We start from the raw sequence: 18,462 nt of genomic DNA on the forward strand, positions 1-18,462 counted from the left end.
AAAACAGAAGGAACAGAACAGAATATATCAAGGACAGTGAAGAAGATGCACTTAAAATGGTCAAGAACGAGAAACTATTCAACACCAATGAAACAAAGCAGGCCTACAAGAAAGAACAAGTCAAGAACCGAGCAGAAAAATGGAAAAATAAGCCCCTGCATGGTCAATATTTACACAATATAAGTGGAAAAATCAGACATCACCAAGACCTGGCAATGGCTTAAGAATGGCAACTTGAAGAAAGAAACAGAGGGTTTAATACCGGCTGCACAAGAACAGGCACTAAGAACAAATGCAATAAGAGCAAAAGTCGAAAAATCCACAACAAACAGCAAGTGCCGCCTTTGTAAACAAGCAGATGAAACAGTGGACCACCTCATCAGCTGTTGTAAAAAGATCGCACAGACTGACTACAGACAAAGGCATGACAAGGTAGCAGGGATGATACACTGTAACATCTGCAAAAAATACAAGCTACCTGTAGCCAAAAATTGGTGGGACCATAAAATTGAAAAAGTTGAAGAAAATGAAAATGCAAAAATATGATGGGACTTCCGACTACAAACAGACAAACATCTGCCACACAGTACACCAGATATAACTGTAGTTGAGAAGAAAGAAAAACAAGTGAAAATAATCGACATAGAAATACCAGGGGATAGCAGAATAGAAGAAAAAGAAATAGAAAAAATCACCAAATACAAAGATCTACAAGTTGAAATTGAAAGGCTGTGGCAGAAAAAGACCGAAATAATCCCAGTGGTCATTGGCGCCCTGGGTGCAATTCCAAAAGACCTTGAAGAGCACCTCAACACCATCAGGGCCACAGAAATCACCATTGGCCAATTACAAAAAGCAGCTTTACTGGGAACAGCCTATATTTTGCGATGATATCTATAATAACCAACAGTATTGATGATAAAATCCAGCCATCCCAGGTCCTTGGGAAGGACTCGATGTCTGGATAAAACAAACCCGTCAATAACACCTGTCTGACTGTGTAAACAAGAAATAATAATAATAATACCCAAAGGCTACACAGTCCCTTGGCAAGGCACTGAGTTTGCATGGCAGACAGTGTTCCCTCTAAGCGCACAAAGCAGTGATGTCTGCTTTGACCGCCGGTTCAACTGCTTCAACCTCAAACTGGACCAGAAACCACCCCCCCAGTCAGTGAATAGGAAGAGGCTACAATGCTTGCTAGCACTGGGTTCTGTGATGATGTCACTAAGAGCATCAGAGAGCAAGGTTCCTGGCAAAGTCGGGTGGACTATCCCAACCTGACAGGGAGCACAGTATGAATGGGATGACACCACCGTGCTACGTAGCCAATCAACTTTGTCTCTGTGATAAAGGCAAATAAAGGCAACTGGAAATGAGGGGACCATATCCAATGTCCTCTAGGGTGCCTCCATCCACACACTCAATGAAAAGGGGGGACTTTGGGGCACTGCCCAAAGAGTGAGGAGTTTCAGCTCAGCCGTTGGTCAATGTCAATTCCTATGTGTGCACAAGTGTCACTCAGTCAGGCCCCATTTCAGAAGCGCTGCCCTAAACTATATGCACTGGGGGGATGGTGAATGGGGCAGCTATTGGGGGATATACTGGGGTGGTTTGCTGCCAGGGCAAGAGCAAGTCCTCCTGCGCTGGAAAGCTGCTTCACTGCCGTCTACCCACAGTCAGCACCATTTGGCCCACCGGGCCAGGCAAAGAGAGCATTCTGCTGCTCGCCCTATACATGACCAACGAATAGGATATTACCGGTCCATGAACCATCAGGGATAGCGACAACATTGCCATTGTATGTTGCCTAGAGATGTCTCTGCTTGCAAAGCCCATCCTGTCGCATAGGAAGTGAAGCATCCGGCTTCTCCGCAAACCACATTGCAGCGTCTGCCATTAACCCAAAGGAAGGAGGCGTGTGCCCCAAGGAAGGCCGTGTCAAATAAGGGCTCCTCCCCCAAACTGTCTGCCTTGCACTCCAAAGGTGGCGGGGGGGAGGCTTCAGATCTAGGGTCATGCCTTGTTGACCAAAGCAGAGTGCCCACCCTAGGAAGGGGCCCTCTACCGAGTCAGGCCATTGGTTCACCTAGCTCAATATTGTCTCTGCAACCAGGGCAGACCCTGCTTAGCGAAGCGGACAAGTCATGCTTGCTAGCACAAGACCAGCTCTCCTCTCGCTGGCAGCGGCTGTCTGCAGCTTCAGGCAGGCGTCTCTCCCAGCCCTGCCTGGGAGATGCTGCCAGGGACCTTGGCCTGTGGCCTTCCACGTGCCAAGCAGGGACGCTTCCACTGAGCCACAGCCCCTAAGGGGGCACATTGCACAGCAGACAGGGCTCCCACGCTGTCACCCACCCAAATGCAGACCAAGGCAGACCCTGCTTAGCAAAGGAGGCCGTTCCTGCTCGCTACTGCAAGGCCAACTCTCCTTCCACCACAGCAACAGCAGGGAAACTTGACCCTTGCACCTCTTTCCTTTTCCTCCTGCCGCTAATGCTGGTGCAAAGAGGGGGAGATCTGTGTGTTCCTTTCCGAAAATTCACAGGTGCATCTGGCACTGGAACAAGGAATCAGACTGTCACATGTTTAAAAAACACGTAAGCATGGGGAGCCCTTGATGGCTCTTGGGAAGGGTGGGGTCTAAATATCCAAGGCTGTCAGCTGGGTGGGTTGGACAGTACTTATTTTATTTATTTATTTATTTTTACATTTATCTTCTGCGCATGCTCCAAGGAGCCCAGAGTGGTGTACATAATTGTTTCTTCTTACAACAACCCTGTGAGGTAGGTTGGGCTGAGAGAGAAGTGACTGGCCCAGAATTCTCATGGCTGAATGGGGATTTGAACTCGGGTCTCCTTGGTCACCCATTAGCTTTGGATCTGGGCAAACGGGTCAAGACAGTTTCCTAATAAAAACATACCTGCACAGGGAAGGGGTGAGGTGGGCCTTTCTAGAGATCTGTCTTATGGTAACAAGCATGAATTGTCCCCTTTGCTAAGTAGGGCCCCCCTGGTTTGCATTCAAATGGGAGCACTGGAAGATATTCCCCCCCGAGGGGATGGGGCCGCTCTGGGAAGAGCACCTGCCTGCTTGCATGCAGGAGGTCCCAAGTCCCCTCCCTGGCAGCATCTCCAAGATAAGGGTGAGAGGAGAGACTCCTGCCTGCAGCCTTGGAGAAGCTGCTGCCAGTCTGTGTAGTCAATACTGAGCTAGATGGGCCAAGGGTCTGATTTGGTATAAAGCAGTTTCCCATGTTCCTATCTTGTATTTTCTTGCAGGAATCCGGACTCCGTTTGAATTAGCTGTGTTGGGTCTGGATAGGGGTCACATGACCCACTTGCTTCTCCCTCCTCAGTAGGTCCTTCCATCCCCCCAAATGGGCTGCTGCTATAAATCAGATCCCCAGGAGGCCAAAGCAATTGCAGCCCTCGCTGTGGTCAGAAGCCACCAAGGCAAACCGCTGCAGTTAGATTCTGTGGCTGGCTGTTACGGCTGCAGTTTTGATGGTTGGTTTTCATTTGCCCGCTCCTTAGGCAACACCAAAGAAAGAATGAAAAGCTCTTCTGGAGTTATTTAAAAAGCTGTGATGGGAACCTTCTCCCTTTCCTGGTCTAGCTGTGAAAGATGACTGGGGGTGGGGGGGTGAGTGGAATTATCTGTCTAAGTTCAGAAGATGGTTTCAATTGAGAGGGCCGTTTTTCTGAACAGGGAAGAAACATCTCAACACACACACGCACACGCACACGCACACCCCCCTATCTGTCATGATGATGGATATTTGGCTAGTTATATGTAATAGCAAGGCCAGTGTATGACTTGGAAAGAGCATCCTGGGAGAAGCCCTCAGGCAGTTCCTGAATGCCTGGGGGCTGAAGAGCTTTCCCTTTCTTGTCACTTGGTGTGATTTTCTAATGTGATGAGATGGGTGGCATGCCCCCCCCCCCGCCCCACATAAGAGACTTTCACTGTCAGCTCTCACTGGGATCATTCGGAGTGCAAACACTCAACAAGAATTCGGGAAATGTCACGGCTGTGTTCCTCATGTGCCACAGGACCAGCGAAGGTGCTCTTTGGACCCAGTTCTGGAACAAATGTTCTGCAAAACCATGTGCCAATCAATGGCACTATGTCCCATCCAGGATTAAAATGATGCAGGCAGCAGGAACTGGCAGGTGTTGGCATTTTAATAAGGAACAGTCGTGCCCCCCGGCGCCTTAGGACAAGCCACTACGGATATCCAAGGGGCTAATTTCATGCACACCTGTGTGGACTTGTAAACAGATGGCTGTATTTGGGAAAACAGCCCTGATACTGTAACCTTAAGGATATGATGGACTACAAAGTACAAAGTGATGCTGTTGGTATTTGTCCAGGACTGTTTTAAGGCATGTGCCAAGGAGCAGAGAATACAGGGATGGCAATTTGTTGGCAGCAGCCAGAATGGCTAAAGGATAGAAAGTCATACAGAGTAAGCAACTGGATGAGAAAGCAATTGGAAGTCATGCTGGTGAATCCAAGGATGGTATTTTAGATGTTTGTGGCATTGGCTGGTTTCTGCAATCCTTGTTAAATCCTTGGCAGATCAGATGATATTTCGCCCATAAGTTTTGTCTATTATTTTAAAAGATGTGTGTGTGTGTGTGTATAATAATAATAATAATAATAATAATTTTATATATATTATATATATATAATTTTTATATATATAATTTTTATATATATTTTATATACACACACACACTTGTTTCTCTCTTTCACTTGTACTATTTCAAGAAGAAATGCTTTCCATGTTAAGAAAGTGCTATCCTTTTTTTTTAATTTAAAAAGAAAATTTCCATCATTCTTATAGATACATTTTAATTTTAAAAACCTCCACCCAGCATTCTTCCATGGATAAGTACTCAACATGGAGGCTTAGCTGGAGAAAAAGAGGAAGAATAAATAATGGTATAAATAATATAACGTTGTGTGCTGTTTGCCATTGAAGTCAAGGGGACATCTGGTGTTGAATCAACCTCAAGGGCTCTGCAGGGAACACTAAAAGACAGCGCCCATTCCAGACAGCAGGCACTTCTCCCCCTTCCAGTGCATTTTTGTAGCATGCAACTTTGGAATCAGAGATCAAGAGAAGGTGTCTGTGTGATCTGTGATATCACTGGGAGACAGATGCCAAAAGGGCACTGGCGGTGCATGGCAGGTGTGTGCGTGATGCACAGTGCCGAGTTTACGCAGGTGCTCAAGCAAGGATATTTTATAAATCTATGCAAGGGGGAAAGTAAACACTCAAGACAGGAGTGCAGTCCTAAGGTCCCACTACATTGTTGGCTGCTAATAGATGTAATGCAGTCTGCAAATCAGTCTCAGCAATACAAAAGATAAAACTCAAAACAAGAGACTTAATAAAAAGTAAAAGAAAGAAAAAATCAAGAAGAGACTGTAGCCAGAGCCTGAATGCAAATGCAGCTTGCCTCTTCCGTGGGGTAGAAGGTTTGAATGCCATTGGGGTGCAAAGCGGGAAGAAGACTGACAGGTCTGGTTGTGGGGTTAGGGTTAGGGTCTTTGAACACACTGTTAGGGTTAGGGTTAGGGACTTTGAACACACTGTTAGGGTTAGGGTTAGGGACTTTGAACACACTGTTAGGGTTAGGGTTAGGGACTTTGAACACACTGTTAGGGTTAGGGTTAGGGACTTTGAACACACTGTTAGGGTTAGGGTTAGGGTCTTTGAACACACTGTTAGGGTTAGGGTTAGGGTCTTTGAACACACTGTTAGGGTTAGGGTTAGGGACTTTGAACACACTGTTCAAAGTCCTGGATCAGGGGACACTTTGTTCTCCACCCAGGTGTCTTCCAGAACAGCTCCTAGTCTGCCCTGAAAAAGTGTCGGGGGGTTAGGGTTAGGGGGGTTACCCTAACCCAACCCTAACCGGCTGCACAGTCCAGAAGGAAGGGCAGCGCTCAGCAGGCTGGAAGAGGCCCAGAGGCTAGGCACGGCCTTCCCCAGGTTCACCCTGCATAATTGTCTCTTGCTGCTCAGAATTACAGTTATCTCCTAGGAGGGAACTTCCTTCCACGTCAGCAACTGTAATTAACGTGAATGTGGCTAATTGGACTCTCTGGCTTCTCTTTGAACTTGCTGTCAGGCACTCGGTCTTGTAGCCTCAAGCGAAGCCGGGCCAGGTGGAGCAGCTCAGCAGGCAGGCACATCTGACAGACAGGCTGCAGGCCGATGGCACCAGAACGAGTCCTCTCTCCCTTTTCCTAGTCAGGCTGCACCGGCTGGCGTGACCCTTGAACCCTTTGCAGGGAGTGCCATGCGTTGCACACTGTACAGACTTCATTCCCTTTTCTAACAACTTTTTCCTCCTGGCGTTTGTTAGGGTTATTGGAACAGGTTTAAAATCAGAATTGAACACACACACAGAGCCATGTATGATCTTCACCCAGGGCTGCCAACCGCACACTCGCCCTTCTGGTGGAAGTCTCTCTCAGTCTGAGGGCACTGGAGCAACAGGATCCAGGCATTGTGTGTGTGTGTGTGTTCTTGCACACATCACAAACCCAAAGCATTATGCATTGTGATTAGCCAGCAGCCTTGGGTCAGAATATATCTTTGGAGCCACTATATAGATACAAGGAAGGAACTTGACATACAGTATCGCTAGCACAGAACTGGCAAACACAACCCACCCCCTGGGAAGTTCCTCTGGCTGCTCTCACACTGGAGCCCTTGCATGCTGCTGAGGCTTTGCTGGGCTGGAAGCAGAATGGAAGCAGAGGTTCCATCACACAGAACTTGAAAGAGCAGGACATGAGCTAGCAATGCCCTTCCCCATGGCCAAGGTCCTTCCTCCGATACCATCCACATGCAAGTGAGTCCCCTTCGCAAAGGCCCTTTGCAGCATTAATGAGCTGTTTCTTGCTGGCAGTGTCTGCTCTTTCCTTGCATCTCTTTGAGCACTGAAGCTACGGAGGAATAGCCCTTATTTAGGAACTTAGGAAGCTGCCTGATACCGAGTCAGACCCTTGGTCCTCCACTTAGCTCGGTATTGATGACTACCCAGATTGCAACCTGGGGATTCCCAGCTGCTGCTGCTGCAAGCAAACTGCAAGCTAGAGTGAAGCAAAGTCTGTGGCTAGAATATGGTCCAATATCTGCCTACCCATCAGCTACGGGTAGATACTGAGCAGCCACCTTATAGCCACAGACTCGAATGTGGCCGTAATGGATCCTTTGGCCTTCTTTGGAAGTTGCAGGGCATTCAGGGCACATCTCTCTTTGCCATTAAACAGGGTGGAAGTGGAGCAAAATATTAATGCTTGCCATGTAACTGAAAATTAAGCCAATGCCTCAGTGCCTGGCAGGGGCCTGGATGTGGGATGGTCTACTCTGGAGGAGCGGCATTTGAGCCATTGGGAACTGGAGGGGGAGCAGCTGGCTGAGGCTGGCCGTATCCTGCTGTAGCGGGAATTCCTCTGGAACCCTGTCTTCCCCCCTTGATCCAGTACTGACCCAAAAGGATTGACCAGGTCCCCCCCAAAAGGCTTGCTGTCCAACAACTGAAGCAAACAGCAAGGGCGTGTGTGTTTAGCATTAGTCTTTATCCACAGACCATGAAGTCACAGCACAAGCTGAGAATCTGGCCTGCGCTGCACCCAAGTTTTCTTGCTCCTTAGTTTTTGTCGGTTACAAATAAGCAAGCAGGCAAATCAACGAATCAGACAGGCTCTATATACATATCTTTGTCATAAAAGATAGATGTATTCACACTTTGCCAGCCAACCTTGGCACATGCTGTTGTTCTTCTCCTTGGCTTATTCCTGATCGGTCTGGGTGAATAAACAGTGTATTCATAAGGTGCCAACTAGCTGAGGTGCTGTCTGGTTCTTATAGGCATCCTTTTGTATTCGATATCTCTTGGCCGGACACCTCATATTCTTGGCTGGAATAGCAACTGCATCCTGGCCTGCCTGACACACTCTCTTAGAAGCCTTTTGCTAAACGCTTGAATCAACCTTTGTACTCTTATTGATTATTGATGAGCTCTATTAGACAAATCCATATCACGGCCCTCCCGGGTTCAAAGAGCTTCCAGGAGCCGGAAAGCAGGGCCTGCTTCCGACAGACCACCCCTCGTCGTGCCAGTTGAAGGAAGCGCCTGTTCAGAGCCAGGGAGCTCTCTGCCCTGCTCCTGAGGAAACCCATTTGCCTGGCCAGGGGCAAAGTGGGTGGTGCATCCTCCCCATTCAGGAGGGCAGAATGGGAGAGAGCGAGCCAGAGAGTGGGAGCTGAGTTGCTATTGAGCCTGACCTAAATATAGACCCTTTTGCAGAATGAAAGGCAGACGGTCTCTCTCTCTCTCTCTCTCTCTCTCTCTCTCTCTCTCTCTCTCTCTCTCTCTCTCTCTCTCCTGAACCGAGCAAATCGAACTGGGTCTCTTTATGTTCACAGGCAACACTGCGGCTTTTATGCGCTCCCCGGGGGTCTGTGTTCTACAAAAGACTTGCAAGGTTATCGATAAAGATGATACACACAACTTGCTTTGCTTCTCCAAATACAACTACAGAATGCTAGAGGTGGTCGGCAGAGGTGGTCGGCAGCTCTCTGAATGGCTCTTGAAAGGGATGGGGGCGGGGGTCAGACCCCAAAGGAGCGGTTCTCCTTTGGCAGCATCCGGCTGGCAAGCTGGGCCCTGCCCTGCCCTCTGTGACTCCAGCGGAATTCCTCTTCTTCATCAGGAGCCCCGCTGCTGCCACCTATTAAGATCGCCGGGGGAGGCTTGCTTGGTGCTGACCCCAAACCAGGACTTCTCTAGGACTGTGGAACAGACTCCCTCATGAAATCAGAGCCTCTCCCTCTCTGTCTGCATTTAAGCAACTCTTGAAGACGCCCCTATTTTATCAGGCTTTTTGTTTGTAAAGATTTATAATTTGTTCTATATGATTTAAGGTTTTAATCTGTAAACCGCCCAGAGATTTTATATGAGATGGTATATAAATGCAATAAATAAAATAAAATAAAATAAATTCTACAGCCACCCTGAGGACAGATAGCAGGGCATAGCAAGGTTGGAGCGGGCTCTGGAACAAAAAGGGCGGGGGGGGGGTCCCTGCCCTCCTACCTTTTGCTTGTGGGGGGAGGAGGAAAAAGCAGCCCCCCAGGGCCAAGGGGACCCCCCCATTCAATTAAAGCTAATCCCTGGACTAGGGATATTCTTGGCCTGCCAAAAACTCCTGCACACAGACCTCAGTCACAGCAGCCCTGCCCAGGGTGGTCTCAACGAATACATGAGTGCCCCAGAGTAGCATAGTGGTTAGAGCATTGGACTAAGACTGGGAGGGCCCGAATTCAAATCCTACTTCAAACTCACTGGGTGACTCTGGGTCAGTCATGTTTTCTCTCTCAGCCGAACCTACCTCACAGGAGGGATGTGAGGAGAAATGTAACCGTGTGTGCTGCTCTGAGCTCCTTGTAGGAAGAGCAGGATAGAATTGTAAGTAAGTAGAATATATGGATGGGGATCAGCCCCATTGCAGCTGCTCCTCCCTATTAATTAGAAACACTGTGGGGGGGGGCACTCTGCATATGTGGTAACGAATCTGTGTAACTTGGGGGTGGAGGCTGCTCCTGCAATGACTCCCCCCAGTCTACACACACACACACACACACACACACACACACTTAGCTCACCATGACTTACAAATAATCCTGACTGTAGATAAGTGGCTACTAAAGCTATGGGAAGATGCCTCTATGGCTAAGATTACTGTTTATTTATGGAATACTTTAGACGAAACATTTGTTTTAATCTGGAAACCTTTCATAATTTATAATTTAGCACAGGATCAACACCCACATCCAAGGTTTGGTTAATTAAAGCATTATTTCTGTTTGTTGTTGTTGTTGTTGTTGTTTTTAATAATATTTGGTATAAGGGTGGTTTTTTGGAGGGTTGATAACAAAGGGCTGTTGAATTCCCGATTGGTGTATGTAATTTTGAGATGTTCAAGAAATGTTAACTGCGAAGTTACTTTTATTTTTCTTCTTTTTCTATGTCCTTTTTCTATTTCTGCTGTTTTGTTGGGGAAATGATAAAAAGATATTTTTAAAAAAATATTAATTGATTATTAATAATTATTAATTGATTATTAATTGATTTTAATGGTGTTTTAATGTAAACCGCCCTTAGCCTTTTGGAAGGGTGGTATAAAAGTTTTAATAATAAATAAATAATATTAGGTAAGATCCCCCCCGCCCCACCTTCGTATTTCACAACAACTCTGTGAGGTAGGTTTGGCTTGCCTATCAGCTTACAGTATATGGTGTAGTGGTTACAGTATTAGGCTAGGATCTGGGTTCAAATCCCCACCTAACTGGTAAACACACTGTGACCATCTCCAAGCCTAATTGGCCTTAAGAGGTTGTTGTGTGGGGCGGGGGGCAAAATAGGGGGAGACTGCATGAATGTATGACCACACTGCCACATTTCACAACAATGAAATGGATAAGCTATGGAACCAGATCTGGAAATGGGTGACCCTGTTAAAAAGAAGGAGGTGATGTGCTAAGCCATCCCAGTCATCTAAAAAGCATTTGTTTCACTCTAGGCCTGTTGTTTGTTTCATTGAGATGGGAATGCATCCAAAAGGGGCTAAAGCCAGAGTTACCGATGGAAAAGATTACCTTTTAATACCACCCCAACTCCAGTTGCTTGGGGTGATAGAGTTTTCTTTTTGTAATCCCAAGTAGATAAATAGACTTTGCATGTAATTACCATCTCATTAGCTATTCCTTCACTCACACACGCACGCACCGCCTTTCTTCTGCATAAGCTGCAGTTGTGGCAGAGCAGCCGGGGGTGCAGAGAGCAGGGATCTGTTGTGAGGGATATGATCAGACACATCTGCTCGACGCAAATCAGATTTCATTAAAATTATTTATGGGGCCTCTTTGTCATTTTCAGAAGAATAGAAACCAAGGAGCTGAAAGCCATTGAAATGCCAAGCACAAAAAGGGGGGGGGGATGAAAGGATATGGCCCCAAAGGCTCATCTCTTCTCCTGGAGAAGAGACACAGAGGTAGAGCAATGGGCTCAGATAATCAGTTCAGAGCAGCAATTGCAAGGAGCCCATAGTAGCGCAGGCAAGGGGCAGTGAGGAATCCGGGGGTCTTTTAAGCAATGTTCTCATTTTCCCTCCCTTCCTTCCCGTCCCTCTCCCCTTTTTCAGTTTGTCTCTCCTCTGGGACCGATTTTAGATTATAGGGCGGCCAATTCTAGTTGAAGCTACTCCTGGAGATTCTTCCCCACCCCAGACAAAGTTTCACCCCATATTTCTCACAATACCAAACCATGCAGATCTCCAGTGTGGCTTGGAGGCTGATTCCTGGAGAGCCCAGGGCGGGGAGGGGATGGCTGGGTGGCTGGCAAACCTCAAGGAGGAAGGGGCTTGTCCTAACACACCAGGGGGGCACTAAACTGGGGCACTAAACCAGTTCAAATTCAAACTGCTTCAGTTTGACGGTTTGAATTCAAACCAAACCAGGCATCGGGTTCAACCTGCTGGTTCGAATTTGAACTGAACTGAGCCTGGTTTGATTTGAACCAGTTTGAACTGGTTTGAACCAGTTTGAACTTCAAAAACTGGTTTGGGTGGTAGGCACCCATGGGTGCCATCTACCACCCAAACCCCAAAGCAATCAGACACTCCTACGATTTTTAATGAATTTGTGAAAATTTTCAATTATTGACCATTATTCCCCATATGGAGTACCTAGGGGCTCAAAAGTGGGGTGGATGGTAGGCACCCAGGAGTGCCTACCACCCACCAAGCCCTAAGGTAATTGAGTGCCCCTATTATTAATGGTGAATTTTTAAATTATTATTTTCCCATAGGAAAAAATGGGGATGTGGGGCTGCCTCAACCCTCCCTTTGGGGGGTAGCAGGGCACCCCAAAGTGGGTCTGGGGGCATGGCAGGGATGGCCTCAAGCCATTCCAGATGCCCCCAAGTCCCTGGGATTTTTAGTTGTTAAGATATGAATTTTTAAAGGTATTTATATTTTCCCTCCATTTTGCAGGTTGCTGCTGCAGATCTTGCAGGAACACTTTCACCGACCTAATTGCTGACCTCAGGTCAGTCATTAAGCAATTAAGGTTATCAGTGCACAGTGTGTTCCCTTGCAGGGAAAGTAATAGTCTGCAGACTGCAAGTATTTTGCAGTCTCTGCTGATATACTGGTAGGCTGTGTGATGTTCCTGCTGGTGGTAAAGGTGGGCTGCCAGGATTCCAGGGGAGGACTTGTTACGTGATGGAGTCTGCAGCAGGAAAACTTGGTCCAGGGGATTCCTGCCTCCCTGCTACCTGTAGAGATCTCTGCCAGAGGGGACGTCAGAGCAGCAGCTTCCTGAGAGGGTCCAGGCAGAGCATGGAAACAAACAACGGCTTTGCCAGCCCCAGAAGATCTTGCGGTCCTTGGTCTCTCCAGACATCACTGCTAAGGTTGAGGCTTCCAAGCTAAAGACCTGCATAGGGCAGGTCCGGTCATTTTAGGCAGACGGACCCACGAGCAAGCATTTCAAACAATACCTGAACAGGCCCCAAATACAGGCAAATGGCTGGACCTTCTTGTTTCAGATGGCTATACACTCTATCTCCAATGGCACAATGTTGTGGCTCCAAGGGTCAGGATGACAGCTGGTTCCTGCCCTTGAAGCAGTAGCGGCCTGGGCTAAGGAGCCTGGGGGCAGCAGCTCCATTACGCTTCTCTCACCCGCCCCTGCTGCGCAGCCTCCCACCCCCCACGAGTGCAACAGTGGGGTGTTGTTGATCAGAGGTGCTCCTACCCCTGGAATTCCAGGCTGAAGTCCAGGGCCTCCACACCCCTTGCCCCCCACAATCCTTTTTAATCTGCCCCGGGTGGTGTGGTTGCGTTAAAAATTTGTTAAAAATACTGGGTGGGGGGGTGGGGGGGTGGCCTCCAGAAGCCCCCAAATTACCTAGGTGCACCTCTGGCTGTTGTTCCTACCCTTCCCCACGAGCCAGGACTGGGGGCATCCAAGGCAGGTAGGATTCCTGCCCATGTGTGAGTTTGGTAAAACTGAGGAAGGAGATGGTAATTAGTGTGGAAGTTATCCACACAATCTGAGAGTATATCCACGTGGGGAGGGGAGAGACGTCCCGTCGAGCCTGGCTCTCTTTTCACTCTCCTGCAGAATGCAACGCAGAGGAGAGATCAAACGGCATGGCTAGATTAGAAGAAACCAGAACAGCTCTAGCGAAGACCGCCGACAGCCTTCCGAAACAAAAACATCGCCCAGTCCCAGTTTCTGTCATGTGTGATGTCTCCAAAACCTCGCAGCAATTTGGAGGCTTAAATGGAGCTCAGGAGCTTCATCATGATGGATGGCTCCCGGAGACGTTTGCGCGCTCCTAGGAACTTTGAGGGGAGGGTCTCCGCTGCAGAACTCTAGAAAGACCCCCACCGTGTGTGACAATCAAGTGAACCGTCTCACCCAGAAGTCTCAGACAAGAGGGGGCTGCCTCGTCTGGCACTGCCATGTGCCCGCCCCGAGTCTGAACACACGCTGGCTGGTTGGTTAGCGACTCCATCCTCCCACCCCCCATGGTTTCTGCCTCATCTCTCTTTTATTACGTTGCGATTGTCTTCAGGTCTTGTTCTTCAGAAGTGTTCTCCAACTGGAGGGCTTCCAATCCATGTAGTCCGAGAAGGCTGATGGAGGAGGCATGCTACAGACGTCGTGGGCAGCAGGGAGTGCGCAGCAGTTCTGTAGCCTCCTGGCCAAACCGCAGGAACTGGGACTGGGTAAACAATCCAGCATCTTGAAAACACAGGAACATGGGAAGCTGCCTTCTACTGAGTCAGACCCTTGGTCCATCTAGCTCAGTATGGTCTACCCAGACTGGCAGACGCTTCTCCATGGTTGTAGGCAGGAGTCTCTCCCAGGCAGGAGAGGAGAGCTGGTCTTGTGGTACCAAGCATGACTTGTCCCCTTAGCTAAGCAGGGTTGACCCTGGTTGCATATGAATGGGAGACTAGAAGTGTGAGCACTATAAGAGATTCCCCTCAGGGGACGGAGCCGCTCTGGGAAGAGCAGAAGGTTCCAAGTTCCCTCCCGGGCAGCATCTCCAAGATAGGGCTGAGAGAGATTCCTGCCTGCAACCTTGGAGAAGCCGCTGCCAGTCTGTGAAGACAATACTAAACTAGATAGACCAATGGTCTGACTCAGTATGTGGCAGCTTCCTAGGTTCCTACTTGGAGATACTGCCAGGGAGGGAACTTGGAGCCCTCTGCATGCAAGTATGCAGGTACTCTCCCCTGAGTGGCCCCCTCCCCTCAGGGGGATATCTTTCAGTGTTCACGCTTCTAGTCACCCATTCAAATGCAAGCCAGGGTGGACCCTGCATAGCAAAGGTGAGAATTCATGCTGGCTACCACAAGACTGTCACTTTAAATGGCACAGAGGAGAAATGCTTGACTAACAAGCAGAAGGCTGCCAGTTCGAATCCCTGCTGGTACCCCTAACAGACAGCAGTGATATAGGAAGATCCTGAAAGGCATCATCTCATACTGCATGGGAGGAGGCAAGGGTAAACCCCTCCTGTATTCTACCAAAGAAAAGCACAGGGCTCTGTGGGCATCAGAAGTCAAAATCAACTGAACAGCACACTTTAACTTACCACAAGACCAGCTCTCCTCCCCAGACCATTGCTTCTCCTGAAATGAAATTTCCTGCCATTCAGGCTAAGAAGATAGTGACATTTTCTCCCCAGCACAGGTGGCCTGTCTGGAGGTGCAGGCTTGCAAGGGAAGTTGGGGAGCTAGGATGGGAGACCAACACTGGAGCTAGGGCCCTGAATGTGATTGCTGAAACAGATGGGAGCTGGATAGGAGGAGAGGCGTTGCACCAGCACCAGCACCAGGCAGGCAGGCAGGCAGAGAGGCAGAGAGGCAGGCACTCAGGGCTCTTCTAGCAGGCCCTTCCTTGAGGATCCAGCGGAGGTCCTAATTGCTCTCAGGGTCCTGCTGCACTCAGGAGAAGCACTCAGGAGAAGTGGGAGGGAGGTCTTGTGCTGCCTTCCCAGAAAGCCCTCTGGCTTCTAATCAGGCTCAGCCAACAATTAGGAGGGAAAAGAGCAAAACAGAGGGGAAAGAACCCACCCGTGACTAAACAAAAATGTATTAAAGATCATATATTGCAATAAACAAGTGAAAATATACACTGATAGCCAATGAGACAATGGTAGGAAAATCAATAACTGAACCATAAATAACCACTCATAATGAAAACCAATTGATATTGACCAAACATAAATAATAATGGTCATAAACATCTAGTGGAGGTACTCCTAAACAAGGCAGATGTGAGGCTGCTAAAGAACTAAATGAGGTAGGCAGGGCTCTAAGTAAACTATCCCTAACTGGCTGACATCAAAAAAATAACTTAAAGGACCAAGAATGACAAAAGGACTCAAAAACTAAAAAACTGGGGTAAATAACCTCAAACCTGTGAACATCTGTCAGACTCAAAAAGCATGAGAAAATGAAAAACCTAAAACAATTACCAAGAAAATACAACAGAATAACAATGAACAATTAGAAACCAATAACAGAGAAAAAAAGAAAGTAATGTCTGAGCGCAGTTGCCAACTGATATTGTGAGTGGCATGGTCTCAAAAGCATCCAGCCCCACAAGTTAGGGGGCACTCAGGCTGGCAACAGCAGATGACAGCAACACTGGGTCTCACCACTGGGCAGCAGCCGTCTCGGGGAAGCAGATGTTAAGGCCTCTTCCTCCCTGCAAGGCTTCTTTGCAAAGGGAGGGAGCTTTGTACAGCTCTCCTCAGCAAGCCCTCCTCCTCCCAGCATCCCCTCCTCCACATGCCTGACTCTTGGGAGGAACCACTGCATGGAAAAATAGCTTGGCCTGGCCAGAAAGAGGTGGGGCCCAATTCACACATGGACATACATGTGGCTGAAAGACCAGGTCAAGAGCAGCCCCTGGTAGTTTCCCTCCAGCTTTGGAAATCTGGGTCAGCTGCATGAGGCTCTCTGAGCAACGCGCTCTTTGCAGAGGAATCCTTCTGGGGCAGAATTAAACTAAATGACGCTGGGCGATTCTGTGCGGCTAAGAAGCTAGATCGGCAGCGAGAAACCAGGGTCTGCTACTTAACTTTGAATGGCCTGTCTCAGCTGAGGGCTCCGCCTTGGTTTGCCGTCTGAGGGCTAAGCTCCCTTGACTCCGACTGATAATTTTTATTCAGGCTGGATAAGAACCCTTGAGGAGAAAGCCGGAGTTACAGACTTTCCGCTCCAGCTTTGGTATCCTTGGGTTACCCCCAGGCAAAGAAGACCATAAAACAACATATCCAGGACCTTCAGACAGAGGGACAGTAGCTGCCCAGAGGTTAGAAATTATAGTCAAGATATCTCTCCAGCAAAATACCTCCATGGTCTTGTCACAGGAAATTACCAGAGAGCTTTTACTTTAGCTCCCTTTAATGTATTACCATCGGCCCTATTGGAAGGGAGATAACTTCGAATACCACGTGCAGAACAGATCTGTCCTTGCCAATTGGGAGTGGTTGGAACTGTGGATCATGTCTTGTTATACTGACAGTTCTATAGAGACATTTGTCGCTTTTTAATAGCATCAATTTTAATCAGATTTCCAGGTAGATCAGACAGATTTTGCACCTTCCTTCTTCTCTCAGATTATAATACTGACATCACTTTTAAAGTTGAACAATTTTGCTCCAGGGTTCACTTTATTAGGAAGCAGATGGCTAAATCTCAACAGAAATTGACATAAACATAAACCAGCCTAAGAAGCGTACTGGTTTTTTACTCTGATGTGTAATGAGTGAATGATAGCCCTCTACCACATTGATAGAGTCTCTCCAGGATGGTCTGTCTTCAACTTGGCCTTTAAGGTCTCTCAGTGGTGCATTCATTGCTGTCGCCATCAAGTCCATCCACCTGGCTGCTGGTTGTCCTCTTCTTCTCTTTCCTTCAACCTCTCCCAGCATTATGGACTTCTCGAGGGGTCATGTGTCTGAAGTATGGTAGTTTGAACCTAGATAGTTGAGCCCAGACATTTGAGCCCAGAGAATACATTTACTGATTGATTTGATTTGGTTTGGTTTTTATACCACTCTTCCAAAATGGCTCATATATAGAAGCTATTACATAAGAGTAAAATAAGAAAAGATGAGATAACCTAAAAACCTAAATTAATTGTTTCTAACATATCATGTGTGGATCTTAATTGCAACCATGCAAAATCTGGCTACCTGCTGCACAACATCAGAGTGAATGTCAGAAAGAAGTAAATTTATGTATAACTCGGAGTTAATTGGATATCTTAAAACAAAAGGGGTAATATATCTAAAACACAGATTGCAATAAACAGAGCAGTAAAGGAGCGCATGGCCAACTGCCTCAACCTCCCCAGCCCCACAGGGGCACAATCTCTCTAGATAGGGGACTCTCCTGAACCAGGACTGCCCATTACCGCAGAGGGCAGCGCATCCAGCCAAGAGAATGTCAGGGCTCTTCTATGCATTGGGTTTGTCAGGTTATACAGATATTTGGCTAGGTTTTGTAAAGTTTTAACAGCTCAAGGGCCGAGCCACCATTGGGCGAACGAGTTCAAATCAGGGGCCACGAGCACGGACCCAGACACTCCCCTCGTGTCTGACGTCAGATGCGGTGGACATAATTTTGGTCCCAAATGGGGCCACACGGCCCCATTTGGAGCTGAAATCGGTCCATGCTGCTTTGGCAGTGCGGCTGGAGTGACTCTCCCTGCCTTAAAGGAAAGGAGAGCCGCTCCTGGTCTCGCTGCCAACGCAGCGGGGCTGATCTGTGCAGCCCCGTTTAGGAGAGAGATCGGCCCCCGTTTAGGAGAGAGAAACTGTGCAGCCCCGTTTAGGAGAGAGATCGGCCCACGCTGCATTGGCAGCGAGACCAGGAGCTCTCTCCCAATGCAGCACAGGCCAGTCTCCTCTCCAAAAGGGGCCACACAGCCCTGTTTGGGAGGAAGACCACGCCCCCGCATCAGATGACAGATGTGGGGGCATGGCTAGCTGGCCCTTGCATCTGGTGTCAGATGTGGGGGTGGGGCCATGGGGCTGCCGGCGATGGGGCAGCTGATGTCAGACGCTGGGGTCATGGTCTCCCTCCCAAATGGGGCCGTGCACCCAATGGTGGCTCTGCCCCTGCCATATATACAGATCTGGGAGCCCTAAAGGAGCTGTGGAATTACCTTAGTTTGAAAGACCTTAATGGCAGCTGAACACATCTACCCCCTGAGGAGAAGAAAAATCTCAAAATTGCAGTAGTTGATCTCTCTGCATTTGTTACAATGGAGTTGGTTTGCTTTTTCCAGCTACAGTGAGGGAAATAAGTATTTGATCCCCTGCTGATTTTGTCCGTTTGCCC

Source organism: Hemicordylus capensis, chromosome 8, assembly GCF_027244095.1.
Source record: "Hemicordylus capensis ecotype Gifberg chromosome 8, rHemCap1.1.pri, whole genome shotgun sequence".
Taxonomy (NCBI): Eukaryota; Metazoa; Chordata; class Lepidosauria; order Squamata; family Cordylidae; genus Hemicordylus; species Hemicordylus capensis.